Source organism: Candoia aspera, chromosome 4 (assembly GCF_035149785.1).
Source record: "Candoia aspera isolate rCanAsp1 chromosome 4, rCanAsp1.hap2, whole genome shotgun sequence".
NCBI classification, from domain to species: Eukaryota; Metazoa; Chordata; class Lepidosauria; order Squamata; family Boidae; genus Candoia; species Candoia aspera.
In genome coordinates this window covers 35,544,611-35,562,096 of record NC_086156.1, presented here as the reverse complement: position 1 = coordinate 35,562,096, position 17,486 = coordinate 35,544,611, and the positions used below count along the sequence as shown (strand labels likewise).

Here is a 17,486-nt window from a genome sequence, read left to right as displayed (position 1 = left end):
TGGACAGATAGTTAAAAACAAAAATAAATTTAAAAAAGCAAAGCAAAAGGTGCTAGAAAAAAATGATAGATGTTTTTACAGAAACACATCAAAGTGGCTCGAGTATTCTAAGTACAGCACATTCAGGCGCAGCTAAAAAGAAATTCAGAAAAATGTAACTCAATACAATGTCATAGAATTTCAGACATGGGGATTTTATACAACCACACCATACCACTTAAAATCTGATTTGTTGCCTAATGGGATTTCACTATACTTGGATCTGAAAAACCATGAGCAGAAGGAGAAAATGCATTTGCATTTTCAGAATTCTTGCACAAGTACTAGCAGAATGCTCTTTGTAATTGAATAACCACAGTGTATTCAGAGTTGTTTTATGATATGGCAAAAATGACAAGTAAGACATTTGCAAGTTGCAACCTACAACCCAGAGTGTATAATAAAAAAAAGTCTTGCACAAAAAGTTGTGTAAATGGAATAATCTTTCTGCATTTGGAATAATTTTCTCATTCCCTGCTCTCTACTTGGAAGGAAATGGCCTGTCAGTGAATAGAAGATGTTTTCTGTTAGAAGGGCATCTCTGAATTCAAGTCGTACTGAATTATTAATAATATTTAATAATATTTAATAATGAATTTTGAAATAAAATTCCTGTGGTGGGTAACAATAATTCCTTTAAAATAGAAAGAAAAAAGAAACAGTATTATTTGTTTTGAAATACCTTTACATCATTAATTACTGAAAGGCTATTGACACAGTTGTATTCAACAAGATCTAATCTGTTTCCAGTTTAAATTGTTGTATGGTTAATTTTTATACTGGTTTTTAAAAATAATGGGAGGGCAAGAATACTGCTTCTTTATGAAGCATGTTGCAATTTAACATACCAAGACAAATTGGCTAACATCTTTTAGCAAATCCTCAGAAGGGGGAAAAAAAACAGTGTAAATTTCCACAATTCTTTTGTTAATGTCAAATATCTTAAAATATGTTTTATGTTTTCTCACTGTTTACAATGAGTGCCAATGGGAGAATTCTTATAATGAATATGTGCATAATATATAGACAATTTGCCATAAAGAATCAGAAAAACGACTGTAAATAATTTTTAAAAGTCTCAGGATTTTCTAGTAATTTTCTGATTTTTGGGGGGGTGTTGAAATGTGTATTTCCTTTTTGATCAAGGACTGGAGATGTGAGAAGCAAGGAAACACAAACTTTTGAAATATCTCTGATGATTCTTGGTTTGACAGTGTCAGAGACTGTTTTCTAAAAAAGCACTTTCTAATTTCAGAAGTGGAGAGACCAAAATTAGTCGCATTAGCAATAACTTCTGTTGACTTAAAGGAAACAAGTGACTATAGTAGAATATTTGCTAAGAATGAAAACAACAAATGCAAATTCCACTTTAAGAGACTCCTCATTTTTACTTTACTTTAGAAATAGCATCATCTTATAGACGAATGTTTCTCAACCTTGACAGCTTTAAGATGGGTGGACTTCAGCTGGCTGGGGTATTCTGGGAGTTGAAGTCCACCCATCTTAAATCTGCAAAAGTTGGGAAACACTGATATAGACTGAACATAACGTTAATATATTTTAGTATTGATCTGATTTTGCTTAACTAATTGTAGAAGCATCAATTCCCATAATAATAAGTTACAAATCTACTTTTGCCTCCCTCTTCTCTCTCTTAATTGAGCACTGCTAGTGCCTTTTGGGTTATAGATAAAAAATATGGGCTGATTATAGCATTAGGTGGAATGAGAGAACCACCTTAAGTACCAGATGTGAGTTGGCCAGCAGCAGTCTTCCATTTTTCCCTGAGCTCCTTAATCATCCTTCTCTTTTAGCAGACTCTGAACTGCTTAACCTAGCCTGATGCTCTTAGTGTGATAGCAACTATCTCACTGCTGCTAAGAATCAGTCCAGTCTGGCTGGATTCTGGCATGAAATTTGGAGTGGGATGGGGGCATAGTCATTCTGTATTTTGTCAAATAACGACAAATAAATTCCCTTCTTCCCAGATATTCAGTGGTGTCCTTTCTAATCAATTGATTTCAGGTTTTCACTCCACTCAGGTATTCACTCCAGTATTATGAAAGTAGGACTTCATACCATGTTAAAGAACTCATTGCATCCATGTAGATTTTTATCTTGCAGCCCATATGCTACAAAATATGTGAACACAATATTGACAAAGAATGATGTGTTTATTTACTCAATATAGTTTCGTTTATTGCTCTGCTTAAAGCAATGTGCTATGCTTTAACATCCAAAACAACTACTTTCCAAACCATGACATTTTCTTCTTCTCAGGAACTTTGGAATTTAAAATAATTTTCTGTGAATTACTTCTTGCCTGGTAGTGGAAGTGCAGAAGAGACAAAGCTACTTAGGAAAAGTGTTATTTTATTAAGCTACTTAGAAAAAATGATTTATTAGGGGAAACTGATGTAGAAGATAAGTATGTTAGGAGAAAATTGCATACAAAAATAACATGAATTGTGTTGTGTCTATGTATTGTATGTATGTGCACATGTTTAAATTCAGGTTTATGACAGAACACATATGAAATGTCACAGAATATAGACGGACACATCTGAAAAAACCCTTTGAAACGTATGTCTCGTTAAAGATTGCTACATGGTCTGTTAACACAGAAAAAAATGATGATACAAAAGATCCAGATTAAAGAGTAGAAAAAAAAGAAAGGATCCACATTAAGTTTTAGTAATCAGTTCCTTAATACATAATACAACTCCTTGGCATAATACATATTCCAGATATATCAAGCAAGATATATCGATATTTTAACCAATTCTATTTTAGATACTTCAAAATTTAAATAAGCCCATATTCTTTCTTCAGCATATACAGAAACCAGCCTTTAGAGAGAAAAACACAAACAGAATGGTTTTTCAGAAGTTACTGTGTAACCTGATATGAAATGAGTTCCTTGGGACTAATTCAGAATTGATCTGGATCATACAGTATCTATTTAAGTCAAGGTAGCTGAAGAACTGGTTTATGCTATGTTTAAATATTTCTCTTTACCCCTTGCTTAAGAATCCAATTTGCATCAAGACACACACACCATTGTGGAATCTGATCAAAATAAACATGTACAGAAACATTCAATGACTTTACATGGTTCATCTGTATTTGCAAATTAGACCATGCATCCATCCATCCATTCATCCATCCATCCTGTCTAAATATATTTGTCCCAGATTTACTGTAAAAAGGTACAGAAGCATCATCACATCCCAATAAGTGAGAGAAAACAGTTACCAATAAATTCTAAATCATTCTTACCTCCTATATAAAAACAAAAGTACATCGAACTGTGCTGACTGTTCTTCCTGCTGTACACAAAAATGGAAGGTATCTTCAGCTATCCTAATTGTTAAATATGAACACATACTCTTGACTAACTGGAAAAGAACAGATAGCAATACCTGACCAAATACATCCAGAAAAGGAAAGATATAGGAAAATGTACCATCTTTTTCCAACAAGGCATTCTTTTACAAAGTAGAATCTGCTGAATGAAATAGGTTGGACAACTACCATTATTTTGGTAAAGGACCAGCAATATATTATTAAGAGTGTTCATGCAGTCCAAATATAAAACTCCCACAAACTCCTGTTTGCCAAAAATGTTATAAATGGTGACTATTAGTCGGTAAATGTGCCCACGCACTGTTTATCCAAATGATCCTTCTTTGATGGTAAATTGCACCATTTGCTGTTATAAATGACATATTACACAAGCATGCTCTTTCTCCCTTTCCTTCTTATCCAATTTCCCTGAAGTTTCAGAGATGAGAAGGATGTCTATATACAAAGGAACATCTTACCTTATTACACAAACAACTAAAAAAACCCCATGAATTTCATTCTCCGAAGAACACATTATTCTGTTTTGTTTCCATAGACCCTTCAACCATGTCTATTTATTTGAGAAGGCAAATCAAGAAAGCAGTGAGAAGCTTGATGTCCAGCTGGATCTTCTCAATGGGGGACATTTCTATTTTGCCTATGTACTTTATAAATGTCTTGTTCACTTTTCCCAATGGGAAGGTGGGCTGGCTGCCTTGGATCCAAATACTGGTAAGAAACCAACAGTCTACCTCAACTTGTTCCATAGCAGTAGGCCCAGTCTCTCTGGCTTTATGGATAGATCAGCTCTGCTTTGACAGGAGGGTTATGCTACTCTAATGAAAATTTACTACCCACACCCAATGATGCACCCTTCATTAAAGTTACTGAATTTTTTTTCTCCCTTCTAAGCTTTGCAGAGAAGAGGCCTTTAAAAACCATCCCAAACAACCACAAATCTTTCAGTGTGAATATTTGGTGCAATTTTTTTTTTCTGTTTCTATGGTGCAAATCACTCCCTGCCCACCCCCCGTCAACGGCCCTCCATTGAAGTAATAATATTGATTATCTTGGATGCTTCTGCTTTTATAAGGAATACTGAGCTAGGTGTAAGCACTTAACCATGCTTGGCTGATCTTGAAAACATAAGCAGGGTTGGACCTGCTTAGTATTTGGATCGGAGACCACCAGAAAAATCCAGGGCTATAAGCAAGTCTGGGAAGTGACAAAGAAACCCCTCCCAGTTATACTGGAAGAAAACTGCAGCTAACTACTTCTATACTGTTGCTAAGCAAACAGCATGGACTTATCCAGGTAAGTCGCCAATTGCTGAAAGTTGCCTTGAAAGGGCCTGTATCTTCAGTTTAAGGATTATTGAGATAATACCGATGAGATGCTTTAAAATTTGAATGCAATATAGATTTTAATTTTTTTTTAATCTGTTCAATTGTGTCCAATTCTTGGAGACTGCCTGGACAAGTTCTTGCAGTTTTCTTGGCAAGGTTTTTTCAGAGGTGGTTTGCCATTGCTCCCTTCCTAGGGCTGAGAGAGAGTGACTGGCCCAAGGTCACCCAGCTGGCTTTGTGCCTGAGGTGGGACTAGAACTCACAGTCTCCCGATTTCTAGCCTGATGCCTTAACCAGTACACCAAATTGGCTCTCTAGGTTTTAATTAGTACAAGACAAATTTTTAAGGAAATGCTATATAAAAGATCTCCGCAAAGGATCGTTACCTTGTCGTGGTGCTGGAGCTTGAGCACCTCAATGATGCCATGAGCTAAACCGTGAAGGGCCACCCAAGACGGGAAGGTCATGACAGAGAGATCAGACTAAATGCGATCCCTGGGGAAGGTAATGGCAACCCACCCCAGTATTCTTGCCGTGAAAACTAAATGGATCAGTACAACCAGAGATATGTCGGTATACCATCGGAAGATGAGACCCCCAGGTCGGAAGATGGTCAAAATGCTACTGGGGAGGAACAGAGGATGAGCTCAACTAGCCCCAGTCGTGATGACGCAGCTAGCTCAAAGCCGAAAGGACGGCTAGCGGCCGACGGTGCTGGTGGTGAACGGCGAATCCGATGTTCTAAGGATCAACACACCATCGGAACCTGGAATGTAAGATCTATGAGCCAGGGCAAATTGGATGTAGTTATTGGTGAGATGTCAAGATTAAAGATAGACATTCTGGGCGTCAGTGAACTGAAATGGACTGGAATGGGCCACTTCACATCAAATGACCACCAGATCTACTACTGTGGACAAGAGGACCACAGAAGAAATGGAGTAGCCTTCATAATTAATAGTAAAGTGGCTAAAGCAGTGCTTGGATACAACCCCAAAAACGACAGAATGATCTCAATTCGAATTCAGGGCAAGCCATCTAACATCACAGTGATCCAAATATACGCCCCAACCACAAATGCTGAAGAAGCTGAAGTAGAGCAGTTCTATGAGGATCTGCAGCACCTACTGGACAACACGCCTAAAAGAGATGTTATTTTCATCACAGGAGACTGGAATGCTAAGGTGGGCAGTCAAATGACACCTCGAATTACAGGTAAGTATGGCCTGGGAGAACAAAACGAAGCAGGACATAGGCTGATAGAATTTTGCCAAGACAATTCACTCTGCATAACAAACACTCTCTTCCAACAACCTAAGAGACGGCTTTACACATGGACTTCACCAGATGGACAACACCGAAATCAGATTGATTACATCCTTTGCAGCCAAAGGTGGCGGACATCTGTACAGTCGGTAAAAACTAGGCCTGGAGCTGACTGTAGTTCAGACCATGAACTTCTTCTTGCACAATTTAGGATCAGACTAAAGAGATTAGGGAAGACCCACAGATCAGCTAGATATGAGCTCACGAATATTCCTCAGGAATATGCAGTGGAGGTGAAGAATAGATTTAAGGGACTGGACTTAGTAGATAGGGTCCCGGAAGAACTCTGGACAGAGGTTCGCAGCATTGTTCAGGAGGCGGCAACAAAATACATCCCAAAGAAAGAGAAAACCAAGAAGGCAAAATGGCTGTCTGCTGAGACACTAGAAGTAGCCCAAGAAAGAAGGAAAGCAAAAGGCAACAGCGATAGGGGGAGATATGCCCAATTAAATGCAAAATTCCAGAGGTTAGCCAGAAGAGATAAGGAATTATTTTTAAACAAGCAATGCGCGGAAGTGGAAGAAGACAATAGAATAGGAAGGACAAGAGACCTCTTCCAGAAAATTAGAAACATTGGAGGTAAATTCCAGGCAAAAATGGGTATGATCAAAAACAAAGATGGCAAGGACCTAACAGAAGAAGAAGAGATCAAGAAAAGGTGGCAAGAATATACAGAAGACCTGTATAGGAAGGATAACAATATCGGGGATAGCTTTGACGGTGTGGTCAGTGAGCTAGAGCCAGACATCCTGAAGAGTGAGGTTGAGTGGGCCTTAAGAAGCATTGCTAATAACAAGGCAGCAGGAGACGACGGCATCCCAGCTGAACTGTTCAAAATCTTGCAAGATGATGCTGTCAAGGTAATGCATGCTATATGCCAGCAAATTTGGAAAACACAAGAATGGCCATCAGATTGGAAAAAATCAACTTATATCCCCATACCAAAAAAGGGAAACACTAAAGAATGTTCAAACTATCGAACAGTGGCACTCATTTCACATGCCAGTAAGGTAATGCTCAAGATCCTGCAAGGTAGACTTCAGCAGTTCATGGAGCGAGAATTGCCAGATGTACAGGCTGGGTTTAGAAAAGGCAGAGGAACTAGAGACCAAATTGCCAATATCCGCTGGATAATGGAAAAAGCCAGGGAGTTTCAGAAAAACATCTATTTCTGTTTTATTGACTATTCTAAAGCCTTTGACTGTGTGGACCATAACAAATTGTGGCAAGTTCTTAGTGGTATGGGGATACCAAGTCATCTTGTATGCCTCCTGAAGAATCTGTATAACGACCAAGTAGCAACAGTAAGAACAGACCACGGAACAACGGACTGGTTTAAGATTGGGAAAGGAGTACGGCAGGGCTGTATACTCTCACCCTACCTATTCAACTTGTATGCAGAACACATCATGCGACAAGCTGGTCTTGAGGAATCCAAGGCTGGAGTTAAAATCTCTGGAAGAAACATTAACAATCTCAGATATGCAGATGATACCACTTTGATGGCTGAAAGTGAAGAGGAACTGAGGAGCCTTATGATGAAGGTGAAAGAAGAAAGTGCAAAAGCTGGCTTGCAGCTAAACCTCAAAAAAACCAAGATTATGGCAACCAGCTTGATTGATAACTGGCAAATAGAGGGAGAAAATGTAGAAGCAGTGAAAGACTTTGTATTCCTAGGTGCAAAGATTACTGCAGATGCTGACTGCAGTCAGGAAATCAGAAGACGCTTAATCCTTGGGAGAAGAGCAATGACAAATCTCGATAAAATAGTTAAGAGCAGAGACATCACACTGACAACAAAGGCCCGCATAGTTAAAGCAATGGTGTTCCCTGTAGTAACATATGGCTGCGAGAGCTGGACCATAAGGAAGGCTGAGCGAAGGAAGATCGATGCTTTTGAACTGTGGTGTTGGAGGAAAATTCTGAGAGTGCCTTGGACTGCAAGAAGATCAAACCAGTCCATCCTCCAGGAAATCAAGCCAGACTGCTCACTTGAGGGAATGATATTAAAGGCAAAACTGAAATACTTTGGCCACATAATGAGAAGACAGGACACCCTGGAGAAGATGCTGATGCTAGGGAGAGTGGAAGGCAAAAGGAAGAGGGGCCGACCAAGGGCAAGATGGATGGATGATATTCTAGAGGTGACGGACTCGTCCCTGGGGGAGCTGGGTATGTTGACGACCGACAGGAAGCTCTGGCGTGGGCTGGTCCATGAAGTCACGAAGAGTCGGAAGCGACTAAACGAATAAACAACAACAATATAAAAGATGTATTTTATATATCATTTCTCATTCAATTGCTGGGCACTGCCCTTTGTATTCATTTTGGCTCAGGCTGCAAGAGAAACTAGAACACCTGGCTTGCATGGAGCAGATTTGTAAGCCAGGTTTTTATTTTTTGCCATACAAATACCCCAGAAGAGTGACAGTCCTCAGTCCAATGGCAGAACAAAATCAAACCAACCAATCAACCCCTGAATTTTCCAGAGCAAGTTGAAGTGAAAGAGAGCTCCATTGGTACATGAAACATGTAATACCTTTGTCTCAACTGAAAGGCCTTTTTGTTTCTTTTTTTAATTTGGACTGGTGAATGCTTGTTTTTCTCTATAAACTACATGACAGCAGATTTACAGCACAGAATGGTAAGGAGGTAGAGGAAGTTGTGTGACAACTAAAGAAATGCACACATGGATGCCTGCATCTAGCCACAATGATGCCAATATGATGAAACATGTAGTGGCATCATGATACCCGCTGCGCCCTTTCATATTTGTATTGTGATGTCATCACATGGAAGTATGTAAAGGTCAGAGTTTGCATGATAACATACATTTTGCCATCTGCTTTCTGTCCCATTCTGTAGAAACTCATGAATATATATGGTTATCTAAAGCTTCAATCCAGAAGACCATTCATTAAAATGTCTAAAATCATATACTGCTCCTTGAGTTCAAGCAGAAGCCAGCCTCACATTATGTGAAGCGATCGAGTTATAATGCTGAATATCTCGATCATTTCACATAATGTGAGGCTGGCTTCTGCTTGAGTAGTGTTTGATGGTGAACATGTAGAAAATGATTTTTAAAGGTAATTTTTCAATTTCATAACCAGCTATTGGAGTTGCCCTTTCTCAAAAGCACCTTCTACAGAAATAACATCTGTGTGTCTTAATGGAAACCTTGTGAGTGGTTGTTAGGTTTGCCCCTTTGGTGGGTTAAGCTTTATAACAGTAAAAAGGAAAAGGAGGGGAAAAAGATGGTGTAAAATGCCTTGAAGATCAGAAAGTACAATTTAAAAACAGCCCTATCCACCTATTACTGAAGTTAGTATCAGAGCTCTTGATGGGTCTACAATGCCTGCCTACTTAAGCATAGTTCAGAAGGCCGCAACTCAACAAACACCAGCCAGAGACAACGGGTCTAACACATAATGTTTTGCCACAATGGGAAGTTTACTTTCAGCTTCATTTGATCAGTGAACTGAGGCTTGGAAAATCACAAGAGTAACATTGTTCCCCACTGGTGTCTAGGTAATCAAAGCATACAAATGCTTCTTCAAAATTTGTTATTTCTATAGGTATAGGTAAAATGTTTAGCCAGACATTGCAATAGATTTAATTTCTGTTTATTTGTGTTGTGCTAACTCAGGACTCACTGATTCAGGTTCATATTTTCACTTAACAAATTAGTTCATTATGTGTAATTTCAGTTTTGTCCATACCTCAAGCTGGGCACAAAGGTATTGTTTCTATTTATAATTTTCTTGTGATCTGTAAATTTGATTTCTGTTTCAGCCTCTTTACAGAGAGTCTTTTAAAAAATCAGACTATTACCAGCTTGTAGTATCTCTGGAGCATTGTAATTTCCTTTAATACTGCTGTTTTCTCATGATCAACCTTGGATGTTTGCCTTTTAATACATAAAAAGGATTTTTCCATTGTAGTAAAGTTTAATTTTGTTTGCCTTTTATGAAATTGGTCTATTCCTCAAGCTGGGAGGAAGTGCTGAATCCTCTAGGTGAGGGTTTTCAAATTTTTTCAGTTAAAAAGAATCCCTGGAACACCCCCCAATCAAGAGTGAAAATTCTAGTGATAAAAAACTAGTTGCATTCAAGTGACCTGGGGGGTGGGGTAGGTTCTCATGGAACCCCATCAAGTTCCTGTGGAACCGGGGAACAAAGTTTGACAAATCCTGTGGTAGCCACATACCCTTACCACTGTATGCTATATAGCTAGGAAGTAGCGTTATTAAAAATATGTTATCTTTTGCATTTTTCATTGTGATTGTCAAAAAGCAACACAAGTTGTAAGAGCCCTCTTTCTCTTATGCATGGGGTTAAGGATAGGATGTCTTCTACCCTGGAAGAGAGATGTGGCAGCAAGGCAGTGTCTGAGGATCAAGAGGGCTTCTGGGAGAAAAAGTTTAGTACCTCCAGCCTTCCACCCTATGGACACAGCCATTGTTTACATCACCTATCGTAGTTTAATCAGTGTTATGTGCAAACCAGGCCATTGACATGTTGAACAAACTGTGATGGTAAAAATCCTGGTTTAGCATTATGTATGCATGTAGCCAATGCAGTTCGAGGTTTAACAAGTAAAATGGGGAGAGCTACAGCTGGGGGGCACAGATGACTGCAGTATATTCTGCCAACGTATTTAACATACTCAGTAGTCATTGAAATATAGTCTCTATGTTTCAGGTTATAGTATATGACAGTTACTATATTTTGCCCTAATCCAATAATATGCTGAGAATAGGAAATTGTGGTCCAATCTGGAGGGCACTAGGTTAAGGGAGAATGGTCCAGGTTTATCCTCAGTTCTATAAGTAATATTCCAGAGTCCTCTGTATATAATTTATCTATAACCACTGTTACAAAGGCTCTGCTTATTCTTTGGAGATCACTGATACATAGAGAAGAAAGACAAGTTGAATTATGTTTTTCAGTCTGGTTTCTGTGTGCGTATGTGTCTGAAACCCTATCAGAGCAGCCATAAAGCTGCTTGGCATTAAGCAGAGATACAACTGGAGAAAGCAGATACTGTAGAATTAAGCTAGCAAACCACATCACACACCCCATTCATTTTAACAAGTATCTTGTGTGCTTAAGTTGTGGCAGCCTTGGACCTGATTGCTCCTTACTGGTGGAACAGATGATCTCTTTTTCCCACAGAGTGTTTGCATCTTACCACAGTCTAGATGCATAATAATCTATTAGCAGCATGGCCCAGAAAGAAAGTTCTCATACTTCTCCTTGAGAGATTGCCAAAGTTTAAAAGAGAAGTTGTACCACAGGCAGAAAGTACACTGGGGGAAGAAGGGGTATCAAATAACCTCCCTGCCCCAAAGGAGAACTTGGTGGAGGCAGGTTAAGGTGGCTAATCCTTTCCTAGTTATAATTAATCATGGGATTGATACTGCTCCAGCTGGCAGTACAGAGAGACTTATTGGTTTATTAATTGGAGTGATCCACTTATTATCTCCACTTACGGAGGAATGCTTGAATATCCAATCACAGAGCAAGCTGTAAAGAGTTTCTGCTAGACCTTCAAGAAAATGGGCATCAGTGCATTTTTGTCCCAGCAACAATGGCAATTTGTATGACCTGCTGTTTTTATCCAATGTCATGAGCACCAAAGAGGAAAAACTTCTAAGTGTTATTCCAAACAGGTAAATGATTGATATACAACACAGGAAAAAATTCTGGGCTTTTAGGTGCAGTTCTAGCAATCTGTTCTTTCCTTCTTTTAAACTCAGGAAGAAAAACTTAAAAACCTAATCCCATAGGAGAAAACAAAGGACATAAAGGAGAGAAATAAAATGTTTAGAAGGACTTTGTATTGTATTGTCTTTCCTAATATTTAATTTTAGAAAAAGCTTTCATTGTTTTAAATCTGTGCCACTGTTAATCCAGCCCAGAATAGTCCAAAATTGGGATAGGTGGTTCCCATCTGAAGAACTGAGGCAAAGTTTCATTTGATGCATCACTTAAAACAACCACCACCCCTGCCCCTGGGAGACTGATCTTCTAGAGCTTCTAGAGACAAAGGACAAAGAAAAAACATTAGAATGATGTGTATCTATTGGTAAAATGATTTTGGGGTAGTCTCATAGGAAACAATAAATATGTGCTGAAGTTTCACTAGCTGTGACTAGCAAAAGGCCAACACATATTCGTTGTCTCCCATGGCATTATTCAGAAGTCATACTTATCTAAGTAAAGTCGTATGAAATGGAGAAACGCTACTATATTAAAGCATTTGCTTTGATGTAAGTGCCCAGAGAACCTTGTTTTATGAGACAGCGGAGAAGCTACATAGAAGTAAAATCAACTCTAATAATACGCATGACTATATCTGACGCATTTCAATGGGATATTAATTGAATATGGGTATATCTGTGCTATAAGACTTTTCTAAGAATACTGACTTTCAGTAAACATGTTTTAATTGGCATAGGCAGATTTTTAGCAGGTTATATCTTAAATTTTACTAATTATTAATTGGGACAGGCATTATGGATATATGATGCTTGTCCTTCTGTGCTCTCACTGGCTTTGGAATTGTTTCCAAGCCCAATCAAAATGCTACTTTTAACCTATAAAGCCCAATACCGCTTGGGACATCAGTACCTAATGCAACCTTCAATAGTCTGGTGTCTTTCAGATGTGTTGGGGCTAAACTCCCAGAATTCTTACCATCATGGCCAAAAGTAATTCATTTTTTTAAATTAAATTTTTATTGTCTTATATAAAACACAGTAAAATTAATCTGATTTGTTCTGGAACTACTACGGTCTTGGTAGCAATACATATAGTTAGCCCAAATAAAGTTATACAGCATAAGGCAAGAAGCAATCTCTAAATTATACATGGCTTCATAATTTAATGCAGAAGTTAAAATTATGTTTACAAGAAGAGAGAATACCAGGAATCTGTGTAATGGTGCCCTAGTAGACAAGACAATGAATGGTGGTTTAACTAAGCCTAAAGGTCTTGGACAAATCTCATGAAAGGTCAAGAAAACAATTATGTGATAGTTAACAGTTATTAAATGAAACTTGATAGAACTATTTTAGATAAATGGCCAAAAGTAATTCATAAAGTTTCTGACCCATCACATCTGCAAGCTACTAGGTTGGCAAACACTACCTCAGAGGAATAACTCTTCCAATTGTCCTGATTCTTTTCCCTCCAAACACCTATAAACCATCCATGAGAGAATAGGTCTTTCTGTCAGTGACCTCTTTGACTGTGGAACAGGAGAATTCCTTAAAGAGCTTGGACTGGCATCATAGACATCCAGCACCAATTTTATTCTCCCAGACCTTGTAACATAATGCTATTACTGGTGTCTGGTGATGTTAGTTGCAGGCTAGACTTTCAGTTATAGCTTATTTAATTGATTAAATTGTTGCTGGTGCTAGCATTTTGGTTTTTGTTTTTCTTTGTAAAGTCTTTTTTTAATGTTTCTCATTTTTAAAATATTTGAATTGCATAGCTCCTAGAAAAAACATTCTATAAAGCAACAGATACAATACTGAAACAAATTTAGTGGATATTAATTTGTTTAGTTGTTTCTAATGTAATTTGCTTAAACTGTTAGAGGTACTGAAAAAACTTTGAAGAAAACTCATGAAAATATCAAACTGGAAAAAGAAAATCCTGAAAAGTTGATAAAATGACTGGTTCCTTTCTTGCTGTTGCAAGATGTGGTCAGCCTCTATGTTCTCTGTCACACACAGATCCATGATATTCTAGGATAGATTTTTAGAAAAAACACAATTGTCTTGTTTTATTCAGACTTACAACTGGAGTTAAATAAATAAATATCAAAATTTGTTATGATCTGAGATGAGAACAGTAATCTCTCTCTCTGAAGCTATGCACATTACTCTCTTCATTTTAGAACTCCAATATTACCCCTTACAAATGTGTTTTATATGAAAATCTGCTTGGAAAAAATCTCCAAAACACTTTTATATGGGTATAATTATAAAGTCTTCATAGCAAGAATAATTTTGAAAAGAAATGTCATCGTTGCTACAGGTTCACTCAATACTTTCATAAAGCTATTTTTAAGGACAAAACTACACTTCCTCTGATCTCTCTTGTGATCTCTAGGCATGCCTGAAATCTTTTTTTCCTTTGGAACTATAATGAATCAAGAGTTTGTCGTGAACATGATTCTATTATTATTTAATTCATATATCAACATTTTATAAATTCATTTCCTTATTGCAACCACACTGAATAGTTTTGTGCAAAGGAAGCTTATAATTAATCATATAAATCAGACCAGGGTGGTATTTCTTGTGATCTCTTTCAATATTCCCTTGAGAATAGGATTCCCATCTGCTTCACCCCATTCAAACTAATTGAAGGGCACTGACTTTTCAAAACGGATTCATTAATGACTCCACTACACATATTCTCAAACTTTATCATACAGTGAATCTCTTTACTCAAGAAGGAAACAAACGAACAAAAGAATAGCTGGACCATTCCCAAATGTAATTCAGACACTTCACACAATATGTGCACCACGTGTACAGCAACTGCAACAGTTAATCCCATGCAGCAAGTTAATAAACACATCTTGTCTTGCCCCACTAGCAGATATCCAGGAGAGGAACACCTTGATGCCCGACAGGCAAAAGTCCTGAGGGTTTATCTGACCAGACTGCAAGGCAATTGCACAAAAGTTGGGACAGCATGGTTTAACATTCACAACATGGTTTGAGAGCAGCTAGCAGCAGCACATGTTAATACCAATGGGAGTGTAGGTGTGTTCGCCTCCTTGAATTATTCATTAAAATAATAAAGGTGGGATAGAAAATAAAATAAAATAAATAAATATTGAAATACTTTATTGCTGGCCTATGACCGTAATAAAGATTTGATTTAACTGCTTTGAACATGCCACCTTTTTATCCTAAGTGTGTCTCCTGTGTGTCTCCTTTAATGCTCACAAACACCTTTTAGTAACCACAAACGGTAAAATATTGGTTTTTCCCCCTTGTTTTTTAATTGTTATATTCTTCTTCTTTCTTCTTTTTATATCTGCTTTAATTATTTGTAAGCCAGCCAGAGTCATATATATGAGATGGGTGGCTATATAAATTTGAACAAACAAACAAACAAACAAACAAACCCACCCTCTGTGAAGTTATGATAGTGGAACAATGCACAAAACAAGACAGTAAATTCTGTAAGAGTTTACAGATGACCTCAAAGTAACCCAGAGCACATAGTGGCAGCTCAAAAGAAAAAAAAAAGACTTACCTCCTAAGCAATTAATCATATATTCAGTTGCATTTTTTCATCTTCCTTAACATTGATATTTAAGTATGTTAAAGTCCAGTGAATCTACTGTGCCTTAAATGTAATCTTCTACCACTTAGTCATCTCTTCTCATTAAATGTATGTCCAAATATGAAACTTACTCTCTTCTCTACGTGACTGCTAATAGCATGAACAGAAAAATCTGCTTTTATGCAACTCAGAATTCTCATTTGCTAGAACATTTGAGCTGGAAAGAAATCCAAGCTTTCTCATAATTCTGTCTGCACTTTTCTCCATAATGACAAATCTGTTTTGTAGATAATTGTCATCTATACAAGTTTCTACAATCTCATTATTTTCTTTAGTTTTGATCTAAAGCAAAATGTAGACGCACTGGTGGCAGCTTTCTTCTTTGCCACTAATTTCATGCATTCAGTATCCATAAAGATTAAGGTTAAAACTGCTTCTGTATGTTGTCTCAATCATCAAAAATGTGGACATAAATGAAAACAACAAAAATGCAGGAATATAAATACCAACTCTCTCCTTCCATATCTATCATTTCTGTGAAAAATGTTCATACAGCCATCAACACAATAAAGCCTTTTCCAACCTAGGACCCTAATATAGAGCCTACAACTCTCAGGCTGCTGTAAAGTGCATTACAAACATTGTGAGCTGAGTTATGGAAAAGGTAGTGACAGAGGCTCAGATTTCAATATACTGATGTAGCTTAGCCAATTAACTTAAAAAAAACACATTTAGAACAAAAATTGCACTGGTTCTCAACTACAAAACAAAAGAAAATGAGATGAAAGATTAGTGCTAGATATTTCAGCAGTGAGTGTTCTATGGGAATTTTGAAGAAAATACAAGTATTTGATGCAATATGTAATGCACTATGAAAATGCTATGTCAATAAAAAACAAAATAAACTGATAATAAATTCCAGTTTAATCAGTGGATGCTGCCTAAGTATATAGGATTTTGAAACATGCCAATATAGAAAGTGGCGCAACGTGATTTTCCACTCATTCTTCTATTCCAACCCTATCAGTTCACAGAAGGTGGCTTTCTCCACACCTTTTCCAAACTACTTCATCTTTAAGGACAATTCTCAAGTATAAGAAAACCCCTGGAGTGTGTACTTCCAGGAGTGGAATGAGGTCAACTTCTGGTAATCCTGCTAAAAATCTAAGTCAACATTGATGTGTATTGTTGTAAACTCTGAGGCCTTCTCAAATTATGGGCAAGAGTTTCAACCTCCAGTGTAATGAAAAGGATTTCCTAATCAAGTTTTCAATGTTAAGTGCCATTGCTCATTGGTCTTACAGTGTTCTAAAGGATTGGATGCAGAAAAATAATGAGAATTAACTTCACAAATGATATGAGAAGAAATTTCCTTCTAAATAAGATCTATTTATAGCCCAGGATCAAATTGTCACAGACAATATGCCAGTAGAAACTGATATTTCCAATTCCAAGTTCTGTGCTTTCCCTCTGTGTGTATAGACATCATCAAGGACAGAAATGGGATCATTAGAACACAATTATTATAGGGAAGATGGAAGAATCTGTTTTCCTGCCACACAGATGAGGCTGTTCTCTGGGGACAGCTGAACAAACAGTTTGCAAAAGTCTTTTTGAAGACAGCCAACAAGTTACACCCATAATTTCATCTCTGTTAACAAAAACAACTCATAATGAAGTGGGGCCTGGGATTTATTAGCCTCTGAGTTACAAAGTGTCAAGATGCAGTTTAGGTACACCTTATTGATTTATAGCACATAGTATAATGTCAAACAACCCTAAAGGTAATGTGAAGGTATGCAAACATGTTGTAAGTCCAACAGAAAAATGACAGAGACCTATTCAACACATTTGTCTTTTACATTTATATTTTGTAGGAGGACATGAAACTAAAATATAAATAAAAATATGCTGACAGGTGAATCTTATTTGTAACACAGAACCACATTAAAATATCTAGTTAAGGAGCCTAAGCATGATGAAACAGGTATGTTTTATTAAACTCTGCATATGATACATCTTTATAGGAACAGAAAATAATAAAAGACTACCATAACACAACAAAGACATTAAATGGAGAAACAGATCAGAGTATCTTAAACAGTTGTATTAG

The 17,486-nt window shown here is 37.3% G+C and overlaps 1 protein-coding gene across 1 annotated transcript in view; it reads right to left on the bottom strand.

Annotated features, from left to right (window-relative positions):
- CREB5 (cAMP responsive element binding protein 5) overlaps positions 1-17,486 on the bottom strand; it is a 266,147-nt gene that overhangs the window by 15,409 nt on the left and 233,252 nt on the right. The window lies entirely within an intron of this gene.